This window comes from Lacerta agilis, chromosome 2 (genome assembly GCF_009819535.1).
Source record: "Lacerta agilis isolate rLacAgi1 chromosome 2, rLacAgi1.pri, whole genome shotgun sequence".
Taxonomy (NCBI): Eukaryota; Metazoa; Chordata; class Lepidosauria; order Squamata; family Lacertidae; genus Lacerta; species Lacerta agilis.
The window spans coordinates 119,992,895-120,002,508 of record NC_046313.1 but is presented as its reverse complement, the minus strand read 5'-3'; positions in this window follow the sequence as shown (position 1 = coordinate 120,002,508).

Genomic DNA, 9,614 nt, shown 5'->3' with positions numbered 1-9,614 from the left:
ACTTCAGCCTTTCACTGTAAATAACCTCATTGATTTCTGGAGAAGTGTGCATGCACACAAAAGCTCATACCGAGAACAAACTTAGTTGGTCCCTAGGGTGCTACTGGAAGGATTTTAAAATGTTTTTATTCTCATTGATTTGGTGGGGGCTAAGTGCTGCAGCGAAAACGTTAGATTTTTGACCGCTTTCTTCTAGGAAAGGGAGCTGCTCTATGTCCATGAACCTGCTCACTATTCATCAGGGTCCTAGGTTATCATGAAGTTCTTCCTCCTCTGCACAAGAACCCTCCACCTCACACTGCACCTTCCTAAGCAAGTAATTTTTGGGGTGTATGATTTCCTTCAAAAAGCTCTTCCATAGGTGCCGGCATGGCTTTCTACGCTGCTCAGGGTGGACACCTTGGATTATAGTGTTAGGGTCTCAAGAACGCTTAAGATCCAGTTCCACCAACTCCCAAGTAACACTGAGCCCCTAGAGGAACTTTCTATGCTAAGTTGAGGCATCTCTGGCGCTCCAGATGTGGTTGAACACAAAGTACCATCTGCCCAAGCAAGGATGACCCATGGCCAGGGATGATGGGAGTGTTATTGCAGCAATATCTGTTGGGATGCACTTTCCCCATCTTCCCCCTCCTCTGAAAATGGTGAATATCTGTATTTTGTTTCCTCCTTCCTCCATGATCTCCGACTGCACACATTCCCAAATCACCCTGCACCATTGACTTCCAGAGGCTGCTGTCTTGTGTCTTGGACACTGGCAATGGGGCAGCACCTTCCCCTGGATGAGAGGATAGAGAGCTAAACCAGGGCTGGCCAAATGGCGCTCAGCTCAGTCCCCTCCTTGCCCCTCTCTGCACCTGCTGCCTCAGTCTCCCTCACGGTGGAGCAGGCCCTGAGAACAGCCTTCTCTCTGGCTCCCAAAATACAGGAAACATAACAAAGAAGGCCTTGGAGTGTCACCCTTATCCGGAACATAATGATAATGATAATGATAACAATAGGTTGTAAGCCACTTTGGGCTGCCCTGGGAAAGAGAAAGTGACTAATAGGTTCCATAAATAAATAAGAATAACAACAATTGCAATTGTAATAATAAATACACAGGCCAACCTCTTATATTCCCATGTGGAGTTGGCAGATGAGCAGGGAGGGGAGAGAGGAGATGGGGGTCTCTATGCAGGCCTCTCACACTTCCTTTAACCCTTCCATGGACTGCCTCTCTCCAGGGATTCCTGCCAGGGGGAACCCAGAGCATGGAACTGGGACCTCAGTTCAAGTCTCAGCCCTTCCACAGAAGGAAGGGGGAGGGGAGCATTTCCCTACTTTCCTTTCACACACACACACACACACCCGCTCCAAATCCTCCCCAGCGGATTCAGGGGGAGTAAAAATGCATCTTTCTCCCCCTTACCACAACCCCAAATCTCTTCCCCCTCCAAAGAAATTGCACCTCTTTTTCCTTCCCTCCCTAGTGAGCTCCGCTTCCTAGAGAGAGGAAGTTTAGGGGGGAGGGGAGTTGCTATTGCAACTTCTACTACTTAGGGGCCTAAAACAGATGGCAATATTACCTTTTGAGCCGGAAGTTTTTAAATTTAACAATTTTACAGTCCTCTAAACATCAAATTTATACCTGTTTGACCCCCCTCCCACCGCCCTGGTATCCAAGTTTCTATTTTTCCCCTTGCATATAATTTACTTTTCTCCATTTAATTTTCAAATATTATTTTTCCCAAATCATACAAGTTCTTCATAAATGTCACATCAATCCTGCTAATGTTTCGGGTTAGGGTTTCAGGGAATAGAACAAAGGAATATGAAACACAGGAAGTTCAGTTACCACCTTCTCCTATTTTAATATCTCGTACATTCTCCCACGCCTTCCCCCTGTCGTGGGATCATAAAACTGCAGAGTTGGAAGGGACTCCAGGGGCCATCAAGTCCAACCCCCCACAATGCAGAAATGTCCATGCCTCCTACTTGTCTGTATGAACTCTGGTTTCTAATGACATATTCGATCCTCCGAATACCCCCGGGCCATACTTTTCCTCATTCAACCTCTATATATTTATTAATAGACTGTGATATGGGCCTGTCAGAGAATGAGTGACAAGGCTTGGTGCCTGCGGTCAGCTGAAGGAGTGCTCAGGTAGGAGAATGTTCTTGGATCTAGACCTCCACCTGTCAGCCTTGCTGGGGCAAGAGAGTGTTCATTCTTTCTAGAACTAACTGATAGTTTTGAAAGTTCCAGAACACATTTTAGGTTTATACGGCTGTATCGTCCAAGACTGGCTTGAAGTTAGCATCGTGATAACTAGTATGAGCTTTCGTGTCCATGCACACTTCTTCAGATGCATCATTCATTCAGATACAGAGAAGCGGACACAGAGCAATGGATTCAAACTACAAGAAAGAAGATTCCACTTGAACATTAGGAAGAACTTCCTGACAGTGAGAGATGTTGGACAGTGGAATTTGCTGCCAAGGAGTGTGGTGGAGTCTCCTTCTTTGGAGGTCTTTAAGCGGAGGCTTGACAGCCATCTGTCAGGAATGCTTTGATGGTGTTTCCTGCTTGGCAGGGGGTTGGACTGGATGGCCCTTGTGGTCTCTTCCAACTCTAGGATTCTAGGATTCTATACCAAGAACAAACTTAGTTGGTCTCTAAAGTGCTACTGCAAGGAATTTTTTAATTTTTCATTTTGTTTCGACTACAGCAGTCCAACACGACTACCTACCTGTAACAAGACATCTGAAGACAGCCCTGTTTAGGGAAGTCTCTAAGGACTGATGTTTTAATGTATTTTTAATCATTGGTTGGAAGCCGCGCAGAGTGGCTGGGGTAAATAATAATAATAATAATAATAATAATAATAATAATAATAATAATAATAATAATAATAATAATAATAATAATAATAGCATGGCTACCAAATGGTGGTATTGAGGACAATCCAAAGTAGGGAGATGAGTCATAGTGAATACAGATAATCTGAGACCGCCAACAATGTCAAAAGGGAGGGGGGGGTCAGTGGTGCTGGAAGGGGGGGGGTCTCTGTCGAGGCTCCTCTCCCTCCCTCCCTTTAACCCTTCCATGGACTCCCTCCTTCCGTTTCCCCAGCCAAAAGGGACCCACCCAGGCGCCCCACGACCCCAGGGATTCCTGCCAGGGGGAAACCGGGCGGATGGGGGGGCCCCTCAGCTCAACCCCCAGGCCTGCTTGGGGATGGGGGGGGGTCCTCATTTCCCTTCCCAGGGGGGTGCAGGGCAGCTGAGCATCTCTCGGCCCCCCAGGAAAGAGAGACGGGAGTCTGGTGATGCTGCTGCCCAGGAGATCTTGCAAGGGAAACCCTGCAGGTGTCGGGTCCCCACTTCCCACCTGGGTCGCATGGATCAGGGCCTCTGTCGATGGGCGCCAGGGAGGGCGCTTTCTTGGGGGGGGTCTCTTTGCCCTCCCCTCCCCCTCTCATCCCCACCCCCCTTTTCCCAGTCTCCCTCTTGGTCCTCCACCTACCTCGCTCCAGATTACTCCTCTTTCCTTGTGTGCAACAGAAAGGGGGTCTTTTTCGGGGGGGGGAGTTTTCCTCCCCCGACGCCCCTCCCCCCTCTTCCCAATCTCCCCTTTTGGCGGCACATTGAGCAGCGACACTTCCGGTTCCTTTTGGGATGCGTGTTCCCCTAGAGCTACGGTGATAGAGCTGCCCCTTCCTGTGTCGGGATGGGAAGAAGACGGGACGGCGCTGCCTTGGGGGCTCCAGGGGGACATGGCCCCCCCCTCCTTCCTCCCCCCCAGCAGGGGGTCGAGATGGCTGCGGGAGGGGCATCAGATCTGGGGGGTGGTCTGAGTGTGTGGGGAGAGAAGGACGTGGCTTTCAATCTACGAACAGGGAGGTTGGGAGGGGAGAGGATGGATGGATGACAAGAAGGGAAGGGCTGCCCCTCCCCCTGTGGATCAGGAGAGTGGGGGAGGGGCTGACCCAGGGAAGCCAAGGGGGGGTCCCTCTCCCCCCCCGCCCAGTTTTGCCTTGCAAGATCCTCCGTGAAGCCTCTGGGGGTGGGAAGAGACACGTGTCTGCCTGAGACAGAAGGGGCGCTGCTTCTTTTCCTCTGCCCCCTCCCTCCCCACAGGCTCCCCCCTCGCCCTTCTCTCCCTCCGGAGAAGAGCAGAGAGAGGGGTCTCTATCCACGTCCCTCTCGCGTGGGGGGCGATGAGGAGGAGTATAAAGAGAGGGGAGGGGGCGAGGCTGTGCCATCGGGGGGGGGGGTCTCCTTCTCCCTGCCAAGCTCTGAATGTGAGACCCCCATAAGGAACCCTCCCCCAGAAAAAACGGAACGACAACAGAGCCTACCTCGCAGGGGTGTTGCAACGGGGGGGGGGGGAAATGGGGCTGGTCATAGGAGCCAAATCCTAGGGGCGGAGGGATCTGTCCCCACTATAAAATATCACATAGAATCCTAGAGTTGGAAGAGACCCCAAGGGCCATCCAGTCCAACCCCCTGCCAAGCAGGAAACACCATCCAAGCATTCCTGACAGATGGCTGTCAAGCCTCCGCTTAAAGACCTCCAAAGAAGGAGACTCCACCACACTCCTTGTCCTCTCTCTCCCTCCGCTTCCCTTGCTCGCTTTTTAATTCCGATTTCCTTTCCCGCAATACCAAGGGCAATACCTGGAAAAGACCCTGATGTTGGGAAAGATGGAGGGCACAAGGAGAAGGGGACGACAAAGGATGAGATGGTTGGACAGTATTCTCGAAGCTACTAACATGAGTTTGGCCAAACTGCGGGAGGCAGTGAAGGATAGGCGTGCCTGGCGTGCTCTGGTCCATGGGGTCACGAAGAGTCGGACACGACTGAACGACTGAACAACAAATACCAAGGGCGGGGGGGGGGATCTCCAAGGACGCGCCCCCTCTGCGGGAGGGGCTCCTTTATCCCAGCAGCGCCTGAATCAGCCCCTCCCCCCTCGACTGATCCACAGAAAGAAGGGGGAGGGGAGGGGGGAAGCACTCCCCTTATTTCCTTTCAACGCCCCCCCCCGCCCGAAATCCTGCCCTCCCTTCTCAGCAGCCCTGTTTGCAAATTCAGGGGGAGGAAAAGCGCATCTCTCCCCCCCCCCCCAATATATAGATGTATTTTGTACCTCTTTGTCCTCCTCGTCCTCCTCCTGTCCAGACCTTCTCCTCTTCCGGGAATGTGGATGGAGGCCCCTCCCCCCCTTTCTGCCTCTCTAGGAAGCGGAGCTCACTGACCCAGGGGGAGGAATGAGTGATGCCCCCCCCCACAAATTCTCCTCCTTCCAAACCAGCTCCGTTATCCTGTTTCTTTCCTGAGAAGGTCCCAGGTTCGATCCCCGGAGACCGCAGGGAAAAACACACTCTCCCCCCCCACCGAAAAAGTCCTCTGGGGCACGAAGGTTACATTCCCCCTTCACCTCTTTTAATCCACTGCTGGGAGGGGGCCGGGGATCCCGTCCTTTTTACACACATTTCACAACGTGGGGGAGGCAGGGGTGTCCCCGTTACAACAGCCCTGCAGAGCAGACCGGGTTTGTGGGGCTTGGATCAGTAACTGACCACAACCCTAAAGGGGAGTCCAGAGTCCTTATTGCGGGTGCCTTTTTGAACTTGGGCTTTGCTGGTGGGGCGGGAGGGGCGCAGCTCAGTGGCAGAGCAGCTGTACCCCCTTTTTGGCTACGAGGGCGAGACCCCCTCCTGACTCGCCCCAGGATCCTGCAATGCGGGTCAGGTAGGGGCGCCAGTTCTGCATCCACTTCCCAGGCAAACGCAGGCAGGTCCGGCTCCCCTCAAGACGGATCCCCCCATTTCCTCCGGCAGGAATCCGTGGGGCGCTCCAGCACTTGGGTATCTTTCGGTGGGGGCAGAGAAAGAGAGGGATTTCATGGAAGGGTTAAAGGACGCGAGAGAGGCCTGGATAGAGACCCTCCTCCCTCTCTATCCTCCTTGCTGGTCTTGGGAGGCCCCTGCGCACTTGGGGGCGGATGGAGGAGGAAGTTGGGGGGCTGAGGGAGGGAGGGGAGCAACGTGGGGGGAGGGAAGCCCAGCAGGACATGGACAGCGGGGAGAGAGAGAGAGAGAGAGAGAGAGAGAGAGAGAGAGAGAGACGTGGTGTTTGGGGGAGTCCTCTCCATCCTGGGTGCTGGGGGGGGGGGAATGTGCGGAGGGGCTGCCTTGGCTTCTCTCTCCTGGCGAGGAATCTGCTACTCCTCCAAGGTCTTCCTGACAAGGGGGGCCCACTTCCCCCACCCCCTACATGGTTCAGGTCAGCTGTTGCCTCGGAGACGCAGGATTATACCAGATGCATTATACCAAATGAAACCATTGGACCCCCTGGGAGAGGAGAGGCTCCCCTCTCTCCGGCTTCCGGTATTAGCTCTTTTTTCCACTGCATGGTTGGTCAAAGGTGATGATGGATGTACAGCAAGCCAGAAATAGGGGTGGAGGATGCTATAGAAATGCATTCAGGGTTTATATATTGGTAAAAAGTAAAGGACCCCTGGACGGTTAAGTCCAGCCGAATTCGACTATGGCGTGTGGTGCTCATCTCCACTTTCAAGCCGAGGGAACCAGGCAGCTTTCCGGCTCATGTGTGATAGGGAAAAGTTCCAGCCGTCACCTTCCCCACCGCGCGCCCTCACCGCGAGGTCTTCATGCCAGCGAGTGCGGGACTGTAAAGCTGCACCCCTTTCTACCCCCCTGACGATGAGCGGGGCATCCATTTCCCCCCTGTTCCTGCCATTCCCCTTCACACTAGTTGCACAAGCACCCACATAAACTCTCGCGATAAAGGGTTTCCCCAAAAGTCCCGAAATGCGCCCCGAAAAAAGCCTCCGAGAAGCGCCCCTGTCAAAAGCGCTCCGTGTACGCTCCATTTTCTCAATGAACGGCAAACCCACCAATCAGGAGCATGCATTCAGCTCAGCCTGCAAAATGGAACGTTCAGTGATGTACTCAACACCTTCACGCTTGACTGCACGCTAAGTGGGTATTGACAGGCTCCCTGCTGCGAGAACAATGGAACTGAAACTAAAATGTATCCAGCAAGGGAGGTTATTAATTATAACTTGTTACAATGTAGCGACTGGGCAATTTGGACTCTAGGTGGCCCGTTTGACAGCTCAAAACCGTTTATTACTATAAAAATCAATATCTCCTGAATGCAATATCCGATCTGCTCGATTCTGGTGTCTTTCTTCTCCTTAGGAAATAACCTTTCTAGCCCCTCGGTCCCCGCCATCCTCCGATCATCAGAAGTTTATTATTCTGATACTATATGATTTTTGGACTTCCATCTCAGTGACTTTCATAATCCTTTAAGCAAGAGATCACGTACTCATCCAGGTGCAAGAGGAAATGCACCCATCCCGGTAATCCACCCAAGCACCCTCCGATCAGTTGCCATGGTAGCAGACATCCTCTCAGGAGTTTCCTATTGTTCTCTCCCAGTGGAAACTCTCAATGTATATTGTACCCACCCTAAATCCATTCACCGGTTCCTGCCATCCTTCCTGATATGTAAAACTTGTTTACCTGTATGTAAATCTTGCTAGAACCTCCTCTCTCCCCCCCCTTCTCTAACGTTTCTATGATGTATTTCGCTATGTATTCTGGGCAATTGCGGGAACTTTTAGAAGTCCGTGACACCCTTTGTTCGGGGTTCGGATCCTCCTGAACCTTGTTGCGCAATAAACTCCTTTGCTTTTGCTCCAATCTCCGGCTGGTCTCCATTGCCTCCGCAGCGAACCACGGGCTTTCTCTGTAGGACCGGGAGCTGAGCAGCCTCTACCCCGGTAATTTCCGTAACATGTGGACAACTTCTCATGAGCTGATACAAATTCCAGAAGAACTACACAAAATCTACAAGGAGACTCCCAGTAAGGAGCTTCAGTCCGAGTTCACACTTTACATCAACAGACTAGTGTGAGACTGGTGGTGGTGCTTTGGAAGCAGAGCTGGTCAGATTATGTCAGGATGCTGTCAGCGACTCCCAGCCGTTGCCCAGAAAAGTATAAAGACAAGGGAAGATCTCCTATTGTGCTTTTTTATTCAGTATTCACAGAGAGGGGCTACAGAACTCAGCCTCTTGGAGAATGGCGTTGTCTCAGCCCCCATCCCTCCCATTTCCTCATTTGCTCCTAATAGAGATGCTGCTATGTGCCCTCTGCCTTTGAGCTCTCTGCTCTCCTACTTTCAAGGCTTGTCACGTTCTGGCAGATGGTGTGCCAGGGATGCTTTCTAGTGACAACGTGTCAGCCAGGTGTTGCTCTGCCTCTCCCATGATTTCCCTGCCTCTGAGTTGAGACCTCCCTCAAACCCCTGTTGTAAATCTATACAGGATTCCTCTTCCTCCTCCCTGGAAGGGTCAGGCTGGGGAGTCAGTCTCCACCTTTGCTCCTCTGCCCACTCCCTGGTAAATTAGTATTATAGGAGCAGCACCATAACGCCCATTATCTGATGTGGAGGTGGGGGCTCCCTTAAACTTCTCTCTTGAGGGGAGTGCAGCCTCAAACCCTCAATGGAAAGTGTGACGGAACCTGCACCTCTCCAGCTCAGTAGCAACGATCCGGCTCCTGTTCCCGTGCAAGCAGCAACGCTGCCTCCCACTCCTCCTTGCAACATCCCTTGGCCGCTCGCTTGCTGCCCATCACTAGGAAAACAGAAGTGTGGCACTCAAAACGGAAGTTATACTCAGAACAGAGCATGTTCAATGGAAAGGTAATTTAATGAAGAATGTAATGCAATACCTTTTATGAAGAATTATTCATTACAACAGCAGTCATAAAGAAGAAAAGTGAAACACACAGGAAAAAAATAGATATACACTTTAAATTGCTGCGTTGGCACTTTGCGATAAATAAGTGGGTTTTGCATTGCAGTTTAGGTCTTCAGTCTCTACAAGGTTCGCCATCACTGCCCTCGGATCGTGTCCAGTTGCCAAGGAGGAGGGGGGCTTTCCACCCTCAGGGCCCAGAGTGGCTCCTGCTGGTGGATTTGGTGGAAGTTGACCCTTAGCCCTCTCGGTTGGGGACCTGCCTGAACCTCCTTCCACATTACACTGATCCATATTGTTTCTTCCCTGTGTCCTTTTGGGTACAGCATTCTACACACACTTGTGTCACTGAGCTCCCCACCCCCCAGCACATTGCTTTGAGATGCTCTGGAACAGCCCCTTTTCCCCTGTGCCCCCTTCCCTCCTCATGCAAGACATGCAGCTGGGAACAGAGCCTGTCCTGTTTATGCCACTAAGTACCCCTTTTATTTCTCCTGCCACCAAACGTAACTATGCACAATATATCTATAAATCAAAAGAATAGATGAGGGTTTCAAGATTGCCTTGGGCATAGAAGTAGGTGCTTTCAGTCTTTCTGTGTCTTCATGGTTCCATTATTGCAATTACAACAATGGGAGTTATGCTGCTGTTCCCATAATATTAATCCAACTCTGCTTCCAATGCAGCACTCCCTGTCTCAGCTCCACTTTGTGCAACTCTCCATCCCCAGATACAAACATTCCCAACTCCCTCCACCAAACACCAAAACCAGCTCACTCTCAGTCCATCCTCATTCAGAAGCAACACTCCAGACTCACACACTCCCCTTACT